This window comes from Amblyomma mixtum, chromosome 3 (assembly GCF_055824585.1).
Source record: "Amblyomma mixtum isolate Tamu chromosome 3, ASM5582458v1, whole genome shotgun sequence".
Classification (NCBI taxonomy): domain Eukaryota; kingdom Metazoa; phylum Arthropoda; class Arachnida; order Ixodida; family Ixodidae; genus Amblyomma; species Amblyomma mixtum.
This window is the reverse complement of record NC_143014.1, coordinates 290,116,963-290,136,875: the sequence shown is the minus strand read 5'-3', so window position 1 is coordinate 290,136,875 and position 19,913 is coordinate 290,116,963. Positions and strand designations below refer to the sequence as shown.

The following is a 19,913-nucleotide window of genomic DNA, read 5'->3' as shown; positions in this document are numbered from 1 at the left end:
CGCTTATTGCGATCGCAAGCATTGGTTGTAAAAAGGTTTCTTTTTCTCAGCCACGTTATTATTTCACACCTTGTTCGTTTACTTAAAAGATAATTAAGATAACGTTTGGCACCGCACGCGCACGATAAAGTCACTTTTGTTTGACGCCTCTGGGAGGCACTTCATTGCAGCCGTAAAATGTAAAACTGTACTGCTTATGTAGCCGCTACCGCACTGACTTCACGGAAAAACTTGGCTACCAGAGGACGGGCTCATTTCGTTATACCAAATATGGCAACAATAGCCAATACTTCCCATGCGCAGCCAGCTGTTATCAGTAGTTTTCGTGAGCCAGTCACTGCAATAATTATTTCTATCAGCACTTGATTCATTTGTTTCTTGTTCTTCTTTTCTTCCGTTTCCGAATGCGTTAGAAGCACGTGCATCGAATCTGCGAGTGCGGCCGTCCTCGCGCCTTCACCGCGTGCAACATGGCGGCTGCTCTGACGTGTCCTTGCGTGGCATCATTTCGACTGTGATAAAGTAAGCGAAAAACCTTTCATTTCTGGATTTTCTTCGTGCCCCAGACACATTACTCCGTAGCGTAGCAAGCTGAGTAGCTGTTTACGCGCTCTGACCTAAATAACCCTGAGTTAAATTCCGTAATTTATACTTTTATCGCTCCAAAGCTTAGCTTCTGCTTTTAGGGGCTGAGCGGTAAGTTTTATGCTCTCTCACTTCACGCGTGTAACAGTCTCGGTACACGAGTTTTTGTCAGTAGGTTGCACCAAAGTACGACCGCTGGAACGGGAAATGGCACACGATCCCTAGATCTTATTGCACCCCCGACGTAACTTGCCCTTGCACGGGTCTTGCGCTAAGGAGTTGAGTTTACAGCCAACGAACGTGCTCTAGCATCTTAAAAGTGCAGAGCATCGCTTCCATACCCTGCAAGTGGCGCGAAGAGTCGAGATTCTCAATTCGTCGATATTACCCTGTGCCGTGTTCCTTGACGGTTCGTGCTGCCTTGCCTGCAGCTTGGAAGCGCTTCACGTTCCCCTGCGCTTAACCGAGCGCTGCCATCCCGCCCCGGCGACCACCGTGGATGCGTGAAGCCCAGCATCAACGAGCCCCTCTCGTGGATGCCCGGTCGCCCTCTTCTCGGGCTCAAGTGCAGGTCAGTGACTATTCGCTGTCTAGATGTAATTTCATCCGTGGTCGACTGGTGCTGCAATGATGTCAGTACGGTTACCATTCTTACGTAGGACAGAAGACCAATGCTGTGAACAAGCCCTAGACTTTACCTTTCGTGCCATGCATTTCTAAACTGCGTTTATGATGCATAGCTAACTCAGGGACAGCGTGTCCAGTGCACGTGATCATCGGCGAGGGATATGCCACTGTGCAGCCTTCCTTTTTTTTTCACGCAGCAAGAATGAATGTGCTCACCTTTTTTTTTTTCGAACAAGAAAACAGGTATCAGGGCAGCTTTCAGTACCGCAGGTGAGGCAGTCAATCGCCTGAAGGGGGCGTGAGATACCGAGTAAAAATTATTTCGAGCCTCAAGTCCGGAGCTTTATCCGTGTTTCTACCTCTCTATATGGCGTTGCGCGGGAATGGCGACGCCTTCGGCAAGGACTACTTTTTCAGTCACCGTAACAGAGGGTATTGAGTCGTGAAGAGTGGAGAGAGAATTCTTGCTGCTAGAAACTGCTGTACGACTCTTAAGACCCAATGCGGATGCATCGATGGAGCCAGGGGTCTCGATGGAATGCCGCAGCGCATATGCTGTATTATTTCACCGCCTGGACGACGCACGGATTATCTTTAGATTGCACGCAACGCAGGAATTGCCAAGCAACAATTTCGCAAGGCATTCTGGAGCCCCCGTTCAGAAGCACCTCCTGAAGAATTGTTCATGAAATTAAACAGCTTAATGAGAAAAAACTTCATGGACGTCTGCTGAGAATATCTACGTGAAACCAGCAGCTACGTTACAATACATCACAGAGTGTTTACATTTTACTGTTTATTTCATACCCCAAATAACCTTTTGAGCAACCTATAGGCAATCATTGGCTTTTAACCAAGATATACTACATCAAACGGCATTCTGCGCCGAGGAGCAGAAGCCACGCGGTTAAGCCGTAAGTCGTATTCCATTTCGATTTTTTGAGCAGAGATAGTTTGTGCACCAAACTGTTCATTTAATATCATGGACTGAAATGTTGCTTTGGCTACTGTTGCTCATTCATCATTGAAAAAAAAAATTGGCAGTGGTTTAGCTCTGGTTAAACCCGGTCAATTGCGTAAGCAATGGTGTACGCGCCCCGCTGCGGTGGCTAAGTGGTTACGGCGCTCGGCTGCTGACCCGAAAGTCGTGGGTTCGGTCCCTGCCGCGGCGCCCGAATTTCGATGAAGGCGAAATTCTAGAGGCCCGATTGCTGTGCGATGCCAGTGCTCGTTAAAGAACCCCAGGTGGTCGAAATTTCCTGAGCCCTTCACTGCGGCGTCCCTCATAGCCTGAGCTGCTTCAGGACGTTAAACCCCAATAAACCAAACCAAACCAAACCAAACCAATGGTGTGCGCGTTCTTCTGGCGATTCTTCGGCGCTTTGCCTTCGCCTGGTAGCATTGCGGCGTTCCTAAGCAGTGAAGTGTGGAGATTAATCGGTGACCGATGACGTGAAACCACTCTTCGAGGTAGAACGCTGTCGCCGAGCTGCATCCTTAGCCCGACGCTTTGCAAGACGCTATTCACGCTGTTCTGGCGTCTCTTGTGCACGTTGTCGCTTTCTCGCTTCTTCCTGTCGCTGCCACTTCTCCTTAGAGGGCTGCATAGCATTAACGCCAAGGTGGTGGTGGTGAAAAACATTTATAATGCAATAAATATTTACAGAGAGGTGATTGGGGTAGGCCCTATTGGCCCTTTCCCCTAACAATACTAGGTGGAGCCCCTATTCCGGGGCCCCATTGGCAAGCAACGCCGCCCGCGTCCGGTGAACCAAGGCCTTTTGGGTCTTTAGGTCCTGACAGCCGAGCAGGGCCGCCTCCCAGTCCTCTCTGGTGGGGTTGGGGTTGGGGGGGATAGATGGGTTTGACTGACACGCCCAAACCATGTGGAAGGTGTCAGCCACCTCCCCACAGAACTGGCACGCGCCATCAAAGGATGGATTGAAATGTTTAAGCACCGCCGGGCACAGTACAGTGTTGGTAAGAATTTTGATGAGGAGGCGCTCGTCAGCGCGATCCAGACCCTTACAAGGGGCCGGGTAGCGCCGGTGCTCCTCCTTGTAGTAATTGGTGATTTGTTTGAATGTAATGGCCAGATTGTCTGATTGGGAGTACCCTTCCAAGGACAGGGAGATAGCCCGGGGAGAGAGTGCGCGGGCGGCCTGATCGGCCTGTTCGTTTCCCTGGAGTCCCTGGTGACCGGGGGCCCAAATCAGGTTGCGTGGAGTTGGATCTTCAGATCGACAGCTATATTCCAGTATGCGCCAGGCAAGCGGGGGAGCCCAGCCCAACTCGTAGTTCCGACAGGCCCCTCGCGAGTCGGTGATGATGTGTTTCGACTTGGGAGTAGTGAGAGCAAGAGCAATGGCAATCTCCTCCGCGTGTGTTGCGCTGTAGGCTTTGAAAGTGAGCCCGTTGACTGTGTTTGTGTTGTGTACGACTGCGGCCGTGTACCACACCCCGTGGTGTGGGCCGGCAACGTCCACGTAATACACATGTTGTTGGTTACCATAGTATCGCGCCAACGCTTCCGCGCGCGCCTGGCGACGACCGCTATGGTCTTCTCTGGACATGTTGCGGGGAAGGGGTCGGACCCGGAGGGCGCGTCTCCAGGGTGCTGGCACTCTCTCCCTTTCCTCAATATGGTAGTCATGTTTGATGTGTAGCCGGTCCAAGGAGGCGGCGACCGGACGTGGTCTGTGCAAGACGCGTGTATTGGTTGACTAAGTGGGCCTCTCGAAGCTCCCGAAATGTGTTCACCACGCCTAAGGCCAGAAGTCCAACCAACGCCACGTCCAACCAACGCCAAGGCAAGCGCGCATTTATAGACGCTTAACAGCGCGGTAGTATGGGCGCCGCCATATTTTGTCACGTCACCATTCCGCCACCCTGCCAGGGAGTCCACAGAACGCGATCGCCCGTTCGGCTGTACGCCTTGCTCGTCGGTAAATTCGTTTTTGAGAAAAGGAAATGTATATGTGTCGCATATCTCGGTGGACACCTGAACCACGCCGTAACGGGAAGGGAGGATGATGAGAGTGAAAGAAGACACCGCGTATTCACTAGACGCGCCTTTGTTCATTCGAACAAACGGTCGAGCTGGCGTGGAGCAGTGGTTAGCGTGCTCGTCTCGCACTCCGGAGACCCTGGTTCGATTCCGCAACTCGACCAATTTCCTACTCGGTGTTTTTATATATGTGGTCTGACTAGAAATTAGGCTAATTGCTTAACTGATATCATTCGAATGCCATCGATGCAAGGCGAAAGCGTTTCCTGGTGCGCTGGTTTTGTTTCATTTTTACTTTATTTTGATTGTATTTTGTATTTTTCTTTCTTTTCTTTTGTTTCCTTTGTTACTTGTTCTTTCTTATTTTATTTTTTAATACTTTCGTTCTATTTCTGAGACCTATGCATTCACTAGACGAGCCTTTATTCATGCAAAAACCGTGAGCCTTCTTGGCGGTGTGGTAGCGTCTGCGCTTCAAATGCCGGAGGCCATGGTTCGATTCCCAAGCTCGGCACATTTTTTTAACAGAGAAAACTGCTCGGCGCCGCTGTCGCGCGACGGATGGATGGATGGATGGATAAGAGCGCCCCCTTTGAAACGGGGTGGCGCAATTTCCATCATGCTCAGCTTTATTTCTTTATTTTTGTTCCACTGTGTTGTCAATTCTCATTAAGATTCGCCATCTTCTTTACCTACGGTTTCCTGCACTTCTAACCTGATGTCACATCTCTGCTTTTCAGCCACCAATCCTGCAATCGCTTTTTGCTAACTTCCACTGCAGATTTGCTTTTTGCCACCTTCCACTGCAGCGCCGTCAGCGCGTCGCGCCGATGGCGCTGCCATCTGGCGGAGCGCGGCTGAAGTAACGCTGTTCAAGCGTGGCCGCCGCGATCTGCTCCGGCGGCGGCGCGCGCCGTTGCTCCGGCCGTCCCATTCGGCGCCTCGCCCAGCAGAAGAGTGTAATGCTGCTAGTTCCCTAAAACGCCGCGAGGTGGCGGTCTTAGCCTAAGCATCGAGCGGCGCTCGTCCGGCCGGCACTGCCTGCACTTTCAGCCGCTGCACCAGCTTTGTTGGCGCGCTTCGACACTGAATGACTAGGCAAACGCAGGCAGTTTTTTTCTGACTCGTTCCTGAGGTGACAAAGAAGTTGAGGTACATTGTTAAACAGTTGCGAATGTCTTCTCCATGCAGCTTTTCTGGTAATTTAAGAGTTGATGGGGGCAACACATGCTTTCTCCTTGCGACATGTCGTCTAAATTGCTTGCCATCGCGCTGAGTTTTTTCTTCACATCCTTGAAAGCGATGCCCACTCGTTCACCTACTCCACCCATGAAGTGCAACCAAAAAGCGACCACTTTGCTTTAAATTAAAGCTATAATAACTGAGTGGCAACAATGCCATGATTTGAAAATTTTGCAATACATTGCAGAAAGTCTAGGTCGGGAACATGGTCGGGATACTTAAATGGGCATTTTCTATCTCACTGCAGCGGCCGCCATCAGGTATCACAGATGCCAGCATTGCTTACATAGCAGGGTTCGTGGCGAGAGCTCTTGAAGAACGTAGAAGGTGCAGCTCCTGGCCAGCCCTTTACCAGTCGGATGGGTCTAGTCCGTTGCTGACTCATTAGCCTACAGTCAAGGGGGGGGGGGGATTAACCTACCCAATATCAGAGTTCGTCAGTGTTCTGGTGGCCACTAAGAAGGCTTGATATTGCCCCGCCGCATATAAAAATAAGCAACGTGCGGCAGCAGCTGGCTGCAGCTATTACTTTCGAGGATCTGGCAGTGCTCCCTTTTTGTTGGCAAAGCAAGGGAGGACCACGCCGCAAGCACAGTATCTGTGGTGTTCGATAATTTCGTGAGGCCACTCTTATCTAACGTAGGAGCTACTGTCACAGACTATAGGGCAGCATATACCGCAAAAAAAAGCTCGCCAGCCAGCCGCTCCACAGGAAAGTGCTCCGTGTTTAGAATGAACACTATGCGAGAAACATTATAGATCTGGTTTAATCTGCGTAATTAAATCAATCAGGCTATATGCGCCAAAAAAACCTTATGCACTGCAGGCTGTTGGGCACGGCCCTGCCCAACATTCCACAGGGAAAAAGGAATTGACTGATATTTACAAGCGCCGAAAGCAAACGTTTATTGGATGCATTAAAGTTCGAATGAAATACCATTGCTACACAGGAAAACCGACAGAACGCTAATCTCTCTATATAATTTAAGGCTCTAAACTAACGTTTACGTGGATAGCAAAATTAAAATTGACCGCTGTGCTCAAATGTAAAGTAATTCATGTTTGGTGCCATATACAACTGCACAAATAAAAAAAAAAACGCTCTTATGACTATCTGCTTTATCTCGGTCCTAAGTCTGCTTCCGAATTTAGGAAGATATTGCCACGCGCCTAACGCGCCGCGCGGCCTCCGCGCTGAATCGAAGACGACGACGAAGCGGCGGTGGACTCTCGCGGCGCGCTTGTTCTGTTTGGTGTCGTGGAAGCTGGCTCTATAATTAAAAGAAGGCTCCCGCTCCCAGTCTTGGGTTCTTGCCGACGCCTACCTTCGCGGCTCCTCTGGTCGTGACACTGGTGGAGGTGCGACCGATGCTCCCTACTCCTGAGGACGACTCGACGCGCCCGCCTCTTGTGACCACCCCCGTCCATCGTGCCAGCCGGAGGATCCGAGGCCTGTCCCCCGAGGCCCTCCCTGTTGTCAGCGCGCCTTCAACTACCATTCCACTCATGGCGACGCCACTGCCCGCCCTGCCTACAACCGTCCCTGCAGCCAGCCCCACCTATCTCACCCTTCAGACTCCACGCACGCCTAAGCCCTTTCACGGTGACCTGTTTGAAGATGCCGAAGACTGGTTGGCTCAGTACGAACGGGTCGCGACCTTTAACTGCTGGGACGACGCTACAAAGCTGCGTAACGTGTACTTCAGCCTTGAAGACTCCGCACGAACGTGGTTCGAAAACCATGAGACTACTTTCTGTACGTGGCCGGACTTTCGACGTCAGCTCGTGAGTACGTACGCCAACAGCGACCGCCGGGAGAGCGCAGAGCGTACACTGTCCTCTCGAATTCAGCTTCCCAATGAGGGTGTTGCTATGTACGTCGAGGATGTGACGCGTCTTTGCCATCGCGCCGATCCGGCCATGCCTGAAGAAAAAAAGCTGCGGCACCTGATGCGCGGCGTAAAAGACCAGCTCTTTTCCGGCCTCGTGCGGAACCCGCCCAACACCGTCGCGGAGTTTCTGGCCGACGCCGTGCACATGGAGAAATTGCTGCAGCAGAGATCCCATCAGTACGACCGGCAACTGCGTCAAACTTCGACTCTATCAACGTTGGACCGGTTCGACCATGAACCCAGGCCGAATCCGGACTCCCTTCGCGAACTAATCCGTTCCGTGGTCCGCGAGGAGCTGCAGCACCTTCAAGCAACCTTTGCCCCTCGCGTCGATTCCGTCACCAGCGTCATCCACGAGGAAGTCCGGCAGGCACTCAGGGCACAAGACGCTGCAGCTGTGCCGGCGCCGCAACCGACCCCATACGATCCCGCGCCGTACCCGACTCCTGTCCAGCCAGTCACGTACGCGGACGTCGTGCGCCGCGCGGCCCCACCTCCTGGGCCTTCGCCTTACACCGCACCATTGGTCGCGGTGCACTCTGCCCAGCCGACTCCTTACTGGGCGGATCGGCGCCAGGCACCGCGGAAGACTGACCTCTGGCGGACTCCGGATCAACGCCCGCTCTGCTACCACTGTGGTGAGGCCGGCCATCTCTACCGGCGGTGCCCCTATCGCGAAATGGGACTACGCGATTTTTCCTTCGACAGCCCCCGTCCACGCCCTGGCGAGCGCCCTCAAGACATCGCTGAGTATGTCACCCGCCAGCGTAGTTCACCGTCTCCTCCGCGCCGCGAGTCGCGATCGCCCTCTCCACGCCGGTCTTCGCCCTCTGGGTCCCGTTTCGCCCCAGGACAACGTGGTTCCTCGAGCCCTCGTCGGGAAAACTAGCTCCGACGGCCTTTGGAGGCGAGGCCGCCGAACGCCGTTCCGACGCAAAGCTTCCACCGCCGCAGCAACTGAATCGCCCCGACGTCGCACGCCGCATCGCTGCAGTTTTCCCCGACGCGCCTTTCGTATCGCCGCGATGCCGCAACCCCGATCGCCGACCCGCTTCCGCCGCCGCACCGACCCAATCGCCCCGACGCCGAACGCCGCATCACCGAAGAGTTTCCCCCAACGCACCGCTTGAATCGCCCCGACAGCGCAACCCCAGTCGCCGACCAGGTTCCGCCGCCGCACCGACTGAGTCCTCCACAACAGCCATCGACGGGCCGTGCTGAAGGCAGGGTCTCCTTGGATATCCCTGTTCTCGTCGACACAAAGGAGGTCAGTGCGTTGGTCGATACGGGCGCAGATTACTCTATCCTTAGCGGACGGCTTGCGACGGCCCTGAAAAAAGTGACGACACCCTGGGACGGCCCCGACATACGCACGGCAGGCGGACATCTTGTCGCACCACTCGGCATGTGTGCGACCCGGGTTACGGTTCGAGGCTGTACATTCGTTGCCACTTTTCTCGTTCTCCGCGAATGTTCTCGCGATGTCATCCTTGGCATCGACTTTCTTCGCGAGCACGGTGCTATCATAGACCTGCCGAACCGCTTGGTGACGTTTTCTACCGCAATGGCCGCAGAAGAACCTGCGCACCAGGGTTCTCGGTCCGCCCTGCGAGTCGCCGACGACAACGTTACGGTGCCACCACGTGCCAGCATTCTCGCTAGAGTTACCTGCGACGAGCCACATAGGGGACTCCGGGTTGTCGAGCCTAATGTCTCCCTCGTGCTCACTAAGGGGGTTGCGGTGGCACGGGGCCTTGGATCCCTTCATGACGGTTGTACAGAGGTCCTTGTCACCAACTTCTGCAATGAGCATCGACATCTGTTCCGTGGCACAGCCATCGCTTACGTCGACCATGTTCAGGAAGTGGCCGAATGCTTTGCTTGTGCGGAGGACACACCTGGAGCTGACGCCGAAGCGGTCACCAGCGTAGACATAAATCCTGGCCTTCCACCCACTGAAAAGAGGCAACTCCAGGACCTCTTGCGGGAGTTTGGTGCGTGTTTCACGTCGTCGTCTAAAGTGCGCCAAACGTCGATAGTTAAACACCGCTTTATCACGCATGAAGGAGCCCGCCCTATCCATCAGCAGCCCTATCGTGTGTCTCCTCGTGAGCGAGATGCTATTCAAACACAGGTCGAAGAGATGCTCACAGACGGCGTCATCCAACCGTCAAGCAGTCCGTGGTCGTCTCCTGTCGTCCTCGTGAAAAAGAAAGACGGGACACTACGGTTCTGCGTCGACTACAGGAAGCTGAACAGTGTGACCAAGAAAGACGTGTACCCGCTCCCGCGTATCGACGACTCCCTCGACCGACTTCGTCAAGCCAAGTACTTCTCTTCGGTCGACCTCAGAAGTGGTTATTGGCAGATAGAAGTTGATGAGAGGGACCGTGAGAAAACCGCCTTCATTACACCGGACGGGCTGTATGAATTTCGCGTCCTCCCTTTCGGGCTCTGCTGTGCTCCTGCCACGTTCCAAAGAATGATGGACACCGTTCTCACCGGTTTGAAGTGGCAGACCTGTCTTGTTTATCTTGACGATGTCATCATTTTTTCCGCAACGTTCACGGAACATCTGCACCGCCTCAGGACTGTCCTCAAAGCCGTTCGATCCGCCAACCTCTCCCTCAAACCAGAAAAATGCCACTTTGGGTTCACCGAATTGAAGTTCCTCGGGCACGTCATTAGTGCTGACGGAATCCGCGCTGACCCAGAGAAGCTTGCTGCCGTTGCTGCCTTTCCGGTCCCCTGCCACAAAAAAGCAGTCCGACGTTTTCTGGGCCTGTGCTCCTATTATCGCCGCTTCATTAGAAACTTCGCCCAGCTCGCCAGCCCTCTGACGCTCCTAACCCGTGATGACACGTCATTTTCCTGGGGCAACGAACAACAGACTGCCTTCGACGAGTTACGACGCCTACTCCAATCACCGCCCATCCTGGCACATTTCGACGAAGATGCCGACACGGAGGTGCACACGGATGCGAGCAACGTCGGTCTTGGCGCCGTTCTAGTTCAGCGGCAAAACGGTGTCGACAAAGTAATTGCCTACGCCAGCCGCGCACTGTCGCGTGCTGAGTTGAACTACTCTACCACGGAAAAAGAATGTTTAGCGGTAGTCTGGGCCGCCGCCAAGTTCCGCCCATACCTCTATGGCAGACCGTTTTGTATCGTCACCGACCACCACTCGCTGTGCTGGCTGAAAAATTTAAAGGACCCTTGCGGCCGCCTAGCACGTTGGGCATTACGCCTGCAGGAATTCGATTTCACCGTCACCTACAAGTCAGGCCGGAAACACACCGACGCTGATACCTTGTCACGCTGACACTGAGCTCCGTCTGCTCATCGAACATCTCGAAGGTGGTTGCCCTGAAATACCACGATACCTAGCTCGTGGACTATCGTCGTTTTGCCTGCGGAGAGGGGTGCTTTATAAAAAGGACTCTACTTCAAGTCCGACAACTTACCTGCTCGTCATGCCGTCTGATCTGCGGGATGAAGTCCTCCTTGCCTGCCATGATGAACCGACTTCCGGCCACCTTGGAGTTACCCGCACCTTATCCCGAATCCGGCAGAACTATTACTGGCCCAACCTAACTTCAAGTGTCAAGCATTATGTCCGGACATGCCGGCAATGCCAGCGGCGAAAAAAACCCGCGCTCAAGCCTCCTGGACTGCTTCAGTGCATCGAGCCGCCACAAATACCATTCGACAAAGTCGGCATGGACCTTCTGGGGCCATTTCCTCTCTCGTCTACCGGCCACAAGTGGATCGTAGTCGCCACAGACTACTTGACCCGCTACGCTGAAACGAAGGCCCTTGCGCGAGGTACTGCCGCCGAAGTTGCCCACTTCTTTATGCACGACATAGTGCTTAGACACGGCGCCCCATCGGCCATCATTACTGACCGAGGCAAGGCGTTTACAGCCCGACTACTACGTGACATCTTAGCGCTTAGCCATACTGCTCATCGACCAACAACAGCGTATCATCCCCAAACCAATGGTCTAACGGAACGGCTCAACAAAACATTGGCGGACATGATCTCGATGTACGTCGACGTTGAACACAAAACCTGGGATGAGGTCTTGCCGTACGTCACCTTCGCATATAATACCGCGACGCAGGAAACCACCCAGTTCACCCCGTTTCGTCTCGTGTATGGCAGAGAGGTCCGCATGATGCTAGACGCCATGCTGCCGTACGGCGACAAAGAGCTTCCCCCTGAAGCTGGCCACTTCGTGGAGCAAGCAGAGCAGGCCCGTCAGCTGGCCCGCTTGCACATCAAGGACCAGCAATCCGCCGATGCCCGACACTATAACCTTCGGCACAGGGACGTGCACTACGAGCCCGGCGACCACGTGTGGGTGTGGACACCCGTGCGCCGCAAGGTATTGTGCGAAAAGTTTATAAATAGGTACTTTGGCCCGTACAGAGTCCTGCACCGTTTGAACAGCGTCAACTACGAAGTTGTACCCCATGGAACTGTGATCGTCGGCCCTCAGCGTCAACGGCCTGAAATTGTGCATGTAGTGCGCTTAAAGCCGTACTTTTCGCGTGACTGAGCGCTGCGTTCACGCTGTGTTTCTTACCTTTTTCCCCTTACCCCGCGTGTGACCTTGACTCTCGCCGCATTTCATTTAGCGCAAGTTGTATAGTTCATCTCACCCCTATTCTTCTTGTTTTTGCTCCTCCTCCTCTCACTGTACATACCCCATTCCACATCGAGACGATGTTTCCTTCCGCGGGGGGGGGGGGGGGAATAATGCCACGCGCCTAACGCGCCGCGCGGCCTCCGCGCTGAATCGAAGACGACGACGAAGCGGCGGTGGACTCTCGCGGCGCGCTTGTTCTGTTTGGTGTCGTGGAAGCTGGCTCTATAATTAAAAGAAGGCTCCCGCTCCCAGTCTTGGGTTCTTGCCGACGCCTACCTTCGCGGCTCCTCTGGTCGTGACAATATTATACCAGTAAGCTATCTTGTCCTTTGCCGGCGCTCCTGTGCGGTAATTTTCTAGCGCGCATCGCACACAGGCCTGCGACAGCTGCGTTTTCGCGGTTTACGCACGACCGCCTCATTGAAAGCGCGCATAGGGTAAGCGCGCCACCGTGCGGCGAGAGGAGCGGTCACACCGCTCTCTCAAATTACGCTCTCTCCGTGCGAATGGGATGGCCGGTGCAAAAGCGCGCTTCGATCGCGGAGGCCACGGTTCAAGGTCAAACGTGGCTACTACCGACCGTGAGCTACGCGACGAGCTGAAACCTGGCGTAGTATTGTTTCGCAATAAAAAGAGCGCTCTAGGCGTCATGGTTGCGGTGAGTGTTGCTGGCATCACCAGTGCATTAGAAAGACGTACTTTGTTTCTGCACAGATCATATATTAAGTATACAGACCCCGCCACTTTGCGGTCAGAGAGAATGAATTGGTTGTTACAGCCTGTGCTTATTTCTTCGAAACCCGGCTCTGACACCTCCCCATGGGTGCGGTGTTTCCACCTTTTATAATCTGCGGTTGGTGCACACTACCCCAATCGCTAAGTTGTCATTAAAACCAACGTAACTATAGCGCGCTATTTTCCAGGTTCTGAGGCAACCGTCTTCGGCGCCCGAGCGCTGACAAAGCGAATGCCTTGTCCTCAAGGTCAGGCTCGGCGTCTCCATGCGGTACCACGGCAACACCACCCTCCATCTCAACCTAATCAAGTGGCGGCAGCACCTGGCCTCCCAGGACTCCAGCCACTGCCACCATGTGGTTCGGCGACGCGGCTTCGGGGTGGTCGGTGGGCACAGGATCACGCTGCACATGTTGATCTCATCCAGCGCTGCCCGCAGCTGCCAGTATTGCGACGACGCTCTCCTGCACGCCGTGCTCCTATGTGCCTGCTCACGACCCACCACCGCCGCCACCACGAAGGAGGTATGAGGTACCGACTACGCACTGTCTTTGACAAAAATTACCAGGCTGCATGGTTTGCTTCTTTGCCGTAAATGGATCCTTCATGCTACTTCTCTAATGCTAAATCTCTGTAAGATATGTAGCACCCGCATCCTTACCATTCAAGAGCTTTTGAGTTTAAGGGAAGTCGTAAGAACTTCCCTATTACGAGGGAGAAGGAAACCGCGCAGCCTGGAGACTTTGGTAAGGATCGTAGTTTGTGCCTGCGACCTGCATTCAACCGGCTTATGTTGCCGATATGAAGTGGAAGCCGAAGGAGGTCAGACTTGCACAGAATATCATGCTTATGATATTGAAGCATCCATTCACGCCACAGCTATTTTTTCTGGACCCCATCAGTACGCCACTTCTTCACCGCTATTGTGTTGAATCGCCCAGGGAAACAGCGAAAGCAGTTATGTATTGACAGGCAAGAGGAGGACTCAAACGAATTAACTTTCAGAGCTTCTAGGCATCTAGCAAAAAATAAAACTTTGTGCAACATGAACATATAAAGCAAAAAAAAAACTCCATATCTGTACAGGAACTAGGCTTTATTTCTTCAAGAATAAAACTGGTTGACTGTGCGACGAATAAAGTGAAACATAATTGTCATTGTTTCTGTAACGAAAGTTTCACCTTTTTTTATACCAGATGAACAGCATCACTAAAGGTTTCAATAAAACTTCAAAAGAAACATGATTTGAAACAAAAATTATAGAACATTTATGCAATTTTTACGATGCCTAAATCTGAGAGCACTGCTTGTCGCTGAGTGTGTTGCTGACTTGCCGTGGACTTGAGGGGTGAACGTTATTTTGCTGCAGCAGCCCGCTTGCACGTTCGCTTTGTTGCGATAGTCACGTACTTCATTGGCAGTGAACTTCCGCCTTGGCGACGCTTTGCTGTCAAGCCAGATGACTTAGACGCGAGCAATACAACTTGGAAGATGAAGACTCCACAGCCCCGCAGCCGCACTCTCCGAAAGCTGAAGGCAACTGACGGCGGCGTCGGGGCTTTCTCTTGTGTGTAACCTGTATCCGCGTTTACGTGAATACGACAGGGGTGCATCGTAGTTTCTAGCGTATCTCGCGGAGACGCAACTCCATTGTTTACTTATACCACATAAAGTCAGGCTCGACAGTGGTGGCACCTCGCCCAGTGCATGGGGCAGTGGGGACCAGACGCTCCCATCTTGAGCCTGGTCTGCCTTGTTAATCGAGCGAGGGGGTATTGTATAGCGTGCCCAGGTAGGAGGAGGGGCGCCCCAGTCCTGTTTCCGTTCATCGAGTAATCGGTTATTCTTGTCGGAGGGGGGGGTGTCGCATTTAAGGTGAACACGTCACTCGCGTGCGCGTCTCCACCACGCTCTTTTGCCATGCGTGCCTGCCACGGCTTTATGCCTATGGCGGGGTTTTCGCCAACCGAGCCAAGTAATGCTAGCCCATTAATAACGAATAGACAACTTTATTCCTCTGCGAACTCCTCTTTTGTCACTGTATAAAAACCAACCATAATATCATTTTTAATGGCGTGCTGGAGAGCCCGAGAGCTTTTGGTTCGGCGTGCATCTCCAGCACATTTACTCCGCAGAAAGTCTCAGTTCCACTTGTCTCTGTAATGAGAACAATTCAAAGCGACATCAAAGTTGCTGTTCCCGCGGGCTCTGGGCAGAAATGACTGATATTCCTTTAATGCAGGCGGAAACAGTTGGGCACATCTGCTCTGCGAAGGGACCCTGGGCCCTTTGAGTGCTGAGGTCGAGGTCGAGGTCAGTGTTACAGCTGCCATTTGGCTCGTCTTACCGAAGGTGAATTGTAGTCAGACGCAGGAGGAGTATGTGAGGAAATGCGAGCGACGTGCATGTGTGAGCATGTGAGCCAAAATTCCTCGGCGCCCATGAAGACGAAGAGTCAACGTAATGACAGCTCTTTCCCCGTGGTCAATTTCCCGGAGCAAGGGAAACAAACAAGCGGCATGAGGCAGTGCTCTAGCACTCATACGGGTCTTGGGAACATTCTTCGTACTCTTTATCTAAATGTATTAGGTGGAGAGCGAGGCGCTTCAAGGAACAAGAGGCGCATTTTATACTGGTGCGCAGGGTACTCGCTACAGGCTAAGCGGTGGCGACGTTGCGGCCGTAAGTCATAAAAGAGAGAGGCTCAGTGGTAAGGCGTTCGTCTATCGAGCCGGAGTACCCGGGTTCGAACCCGACCGCGGCGGCCGCATTTCGATGGAGGCGAAACGCAAGAGGCGCTCGTGTGCTGTGCGATGTCAGTGCACGTTAAAGACCCCCAGGTGGTCGAAATTATTCCGGAGACCTCCGCTACGGCACCTCTTTCTCTCTTTCTTCTTCTTCCACTCCTACCTTCTTCCCTTCCCTTAGCGCGCGGTTCAGGTGTCCGCCGAGATATGTGAGACAGATACTGCGCCATTTCCTTTCCTCAAAAACCAATTTACCAATTTTTGCTTCCCTGACCAGCGCTACTGTTTCTATTTATTGTATTATACGAATATTTTACGTTTCTTGTCAGCATAATCAATATGTGATCTTAGCCACCAGTGTATTTCTATTATCTAGAAGCACGCGAATTTTCCAAATAGATTGAATAACAGGAAGTGTTTTCACGAGCCTTAACATTCTTGTACGCGTAACTGCTTTCGAGACCTTCACGATGTCAACACCGTAACAACGGGGCTCTGTGCACCATCCTGTGTGCCAAGTGGTAGCTTTTATTTAGTTTTGGAGTGTGTACAGTAAGAACTCTAGTTTGGGCTAGTTGGTTCATGATTCAACAGGAAAACGGCGCAAAAGACGTGGACGAAAGAGACAAACACAACAGGACCAGCGCCAGCGCTGGTCCTGTTGTGTTTGTCTCTTTTGTCTACGTTTTTTGCGCCGTTTCCCTCTTGAATCGTGTGCAGTAACTATGCGTCCAATTTGCAATACTTCCTATTTTTCATTAAGAGACGACTGACTAACTAGCGGTAAGTGGTTAACGATGGAGGAAAACCAAACAATGGATGTGCGACCCGAAAACGAAATAAAGTGTTCGTGATATTTTTCTGGGGTGCCGTCGATCGTCGACAGCGCAGTGCATGAAGAGTGCTGGAACGAAGAGCCCCCTGTTTTACGGTGCTTACAGCAGAGGCTTTTCTTGTCAACTGTCATGGAACTCTGCACTGGTTCTCTTCCGCTCATGCCAGGCAAGGCGCGAAAGTGAGCGAAGCCTGGAATTTGTGGTGGAACTCCCCACAGTTGCTTCTACTTTTGCTGTTCATGCGTGCCATCACGGGAAATGAAGTGAAACCGGCCATAATCCGTGACTCTGAGGATTGCTCCACGACCATTTTGTTCGTTAGTAACACGCGAACTTGGCATGATAACGAAAGTAACGTCAGCATCAGCTGCTGCATACTCGCTGATGTCTAACACTCTCGGAGGGAAATTTTGAAAATTAGAAAAAATTTAAGATACTCTTATAGAACTATTAAAGGTAATGGACCACTATTACGATATGTGGGAAATTTTTTCTTTTTAATTAAAGTGTTTCCATCCATAGCATCGAACAGTGCCATAGAAAACCAATGGGGAACGCTTTTGACGATAGCAAGAACGTTAATAGACAAAAAAACCGATACTTCCATCTGGTGATCTGTGGATATATTGATTGTTATAATGAACTCTTGCATCAATAATTATGCAAAAATGGCGTTCGTAAAAGGTTTCGCGCTCAACATTCTTTATGTCCGGAATTGAGGGTATGTGAATAATGGAAGTTTTTCCACTGCATTGTTTCAACGCTGTTTGAAGCGGTGATCCTACTTGTTCAACCTATGCACACAGCTTTAATGTTCATTTATCAGTTGAATACTACCATCGAATCTTTCATTATTAAATGTTCAGAGATTACCACACATATTCTCACCGATTCAACTAAATTCCGCATTTGTACGCCCTAAGTAATAATCTCATCCAAGCCGGCTGCTACTGCGGGCGCTCTCTGGAGTGCAGCCGTAGAGGGGTCCAGAGCATTCTTTAATTTAAAAAGGAGGCGTAGTAGAATAGTCACGATCAGTCCACATGAGGGCGCTCCTAGAGGTGTCCAGTGAGTCCTGGCTTTCTAGCTGTAAGTTTCCTATTCTCTTGAGCCCCCTGTCTCAGTGCTGACCCTGCCGTACCCTGTGTTCGACAACCGTATCTGTTCTTCCCAATGGATGCCCCGTAAATACCAATGTCTTTGTTATTTTGAGCTAGAATACCACTATCTCACATTTCTTTTTTAATACAATCTGTTCTGTTCTTTCCCTTTGACGTTGCCCAGTTTTACATTCTTGTAAGGGGGCTGTACGTTTCTGCCTTGTGTTAAATTTCAACCCTTTTCCTTAACGTCCAAAGTTTGTGTATTGGTGAGTAGTGGCGAATAGCAGCCATTACAGTGAAATACTCCGTGAGCGAAATTTCTCTCAAAATAGTCCTAGTTAAAAGAACTTTTCAGAAAACTCCCACGGAGAACGCATTCGGCAAATTTCGTCCAATAAACTTCGGAAACTGCTCTCCTGGAACTGTCCGCTTGCGAAACACAGCAGCGCCATCCTTAGTGAGAACCTGAGTGCCGGTCACAGGAATATTCCAGAAGGCTCTCGTCGTTTTGAGGATGCACAGTTCGGAGTGCGGAGAGACAGTAGCATCTCTAACGAACACTAGGCCTGTAGCGGAGGATCTGAACACGGTAACTGCAGCCTTGAAGCGGATCACAGTGTGATGTCTGCATAGCTTCTCTGCTATCAGGAGAATTTTCCTTCTTCAGAGGTGAACATCAACAAACAGCTGGCCTTAGATAAATGGCATATATTTAAATTACCAATACGTCGACTGTGTGCTTTGGACATTTCGTTTTGTTGCTCCTGCAGCCAATAGACATGCGAAACCGTAAAGTATAGAAAATCCTCGTGGAGTGTACAAAACATCGTGAAATGAACAAAATCATGCTGGATCTGCGTGATCCTAACGTCCAAGAATATATTTAAAGCTTTAAGCCTACGAGCCTACTCTGTTTAGTAAAACCCTGTCGTCTGGCGGACTAAAGATCCCATTGTTTTCTCCTTTAGGGTAGTTTGATTTATGTTCCAATTGCGCCAAAGTGGAATTTAGTATCCACAGCCATGTGACAAAGAGTGGAAACAAAAGAATAACGTGTTCAATGTTATTGAGCACGTTTTAATTTAATTTGTTGTGCAACAGAATATGCAAAGTTGTAGTGTTGCTTCTAAACTGTCTGCGGAACATGCTCGCAGGCCATGCCCGGGACACTACGCCCTCCCCGGCCACGCAGAGTGTGTCCGACACTTACCTGACCGATGGCGTGTACTGCAGGCCTACCTCAGCACCCTCCTGCGTTGCAAGGGTCACTGATCGCTGACAGGGCATTCGCCCAGCTCTCGGCGATTGTGGTGATGCGCAACTTTTGGACATTGCTGCATACCCTACACTCGTCGCGGTGCCCGTACCACAGCGTCAAATTGTAGGCTGCGATGCTTCTGCAGCACAGCCTTGAAAGCACGCCATATCCCGACGTGCAGAAGAAAAGGACATGTCGTACGGATGTTTTGACGAGGTCATCGAGGGGCGCAAAGCAACGTGGGAAGATTTTTTGATATTTTAATTGTTCTTTTTCAATGTTATTATGCTGGCCTTTCCACGCATTCCGATGTATTCTATAGCTTTTCTTTCTAGCGCATAAATATGTGAGATATACTTGAACTTCGTGCTTGTTGTTTTATTTTGTTATTTCCGAAAATTTTTGACAAACTAATTTGGTAACTAGGACGAAGGTACGAGCTGGGAAATTTATTAAATGATAAAAACGCTTAAGGACTGGCTGGTATGAACAGTGCTACGTCGGGAAAAAATGAGCAGAGTTTGGTGAATGTGGTGTATATTTTCGCAACTGCGCTATCATGTCTATTCCATTCCCGCCTGCTCCATAGCTAGAAACCTGGAAAGGGTGAATTAAATTTTGCGCTTTTTTTAGTGCGCTAGCACTAAGGCTTCTAACCTGGAAACACCCGGATGTCTGTCTACCTGAATCCGGGTCCCCCTGCAGAAACAAAATAATATTGCAGCAACTGCACCCCTGCGTTTCGAACCCGCGGTGGCTCGAAAAGGTCACCTTCGCTGGCCACCGCACAAGAGCCCTATGCTATCGCCACATCCTGCGATCCCTTCAGTTTAACTGCCACACACTCGTGTGGAGCATTGCATGTCATCGTCTTCATCAACTTCCATCCAGAGGCCCGTGCACTGTGCGGTGAAAGTGCAAGTCGAAGAACCCCAGGTGGCCGAAGTTTTCGGTGCGCTTCACTACGACGTCCCACATAGCTTGAGTAGCTTTCGGACGTTGAACTCTCACAAACCATTACAAACCATAAACCAAAATGTATCCAGAACACACCGCTATCGCAGTGTTAAGGTGCGTTAAGCGCTCCGAAGATTTAAGTGGCAAAACTTTATAGGCTCCAATCACCGATTTCACCGACCTTTGCCTGAAGCCTCACCTTAAAATCTTATCCTCGAACCTGAAGTGAAATAAAACGTGACGTGCTAGAAAACGTTGTTCCCATTTCACCA

The 19,913-nt window shown here is 51.4% G+C and overlaps 1 pseudogene; it reads left to right on the top strand.

Annotated features, from left to right (window-relative positions):
- The first annotated feature begins 5,509 nt into the window (after positions 1–5,509).
- On the top strand, positions 5,510–6,192 carry LOC149355132 (uncharacterized; annotated as a pseudogene).
- Positions 6,193–19,913: the final 13,721 nt, after the last annotated feature.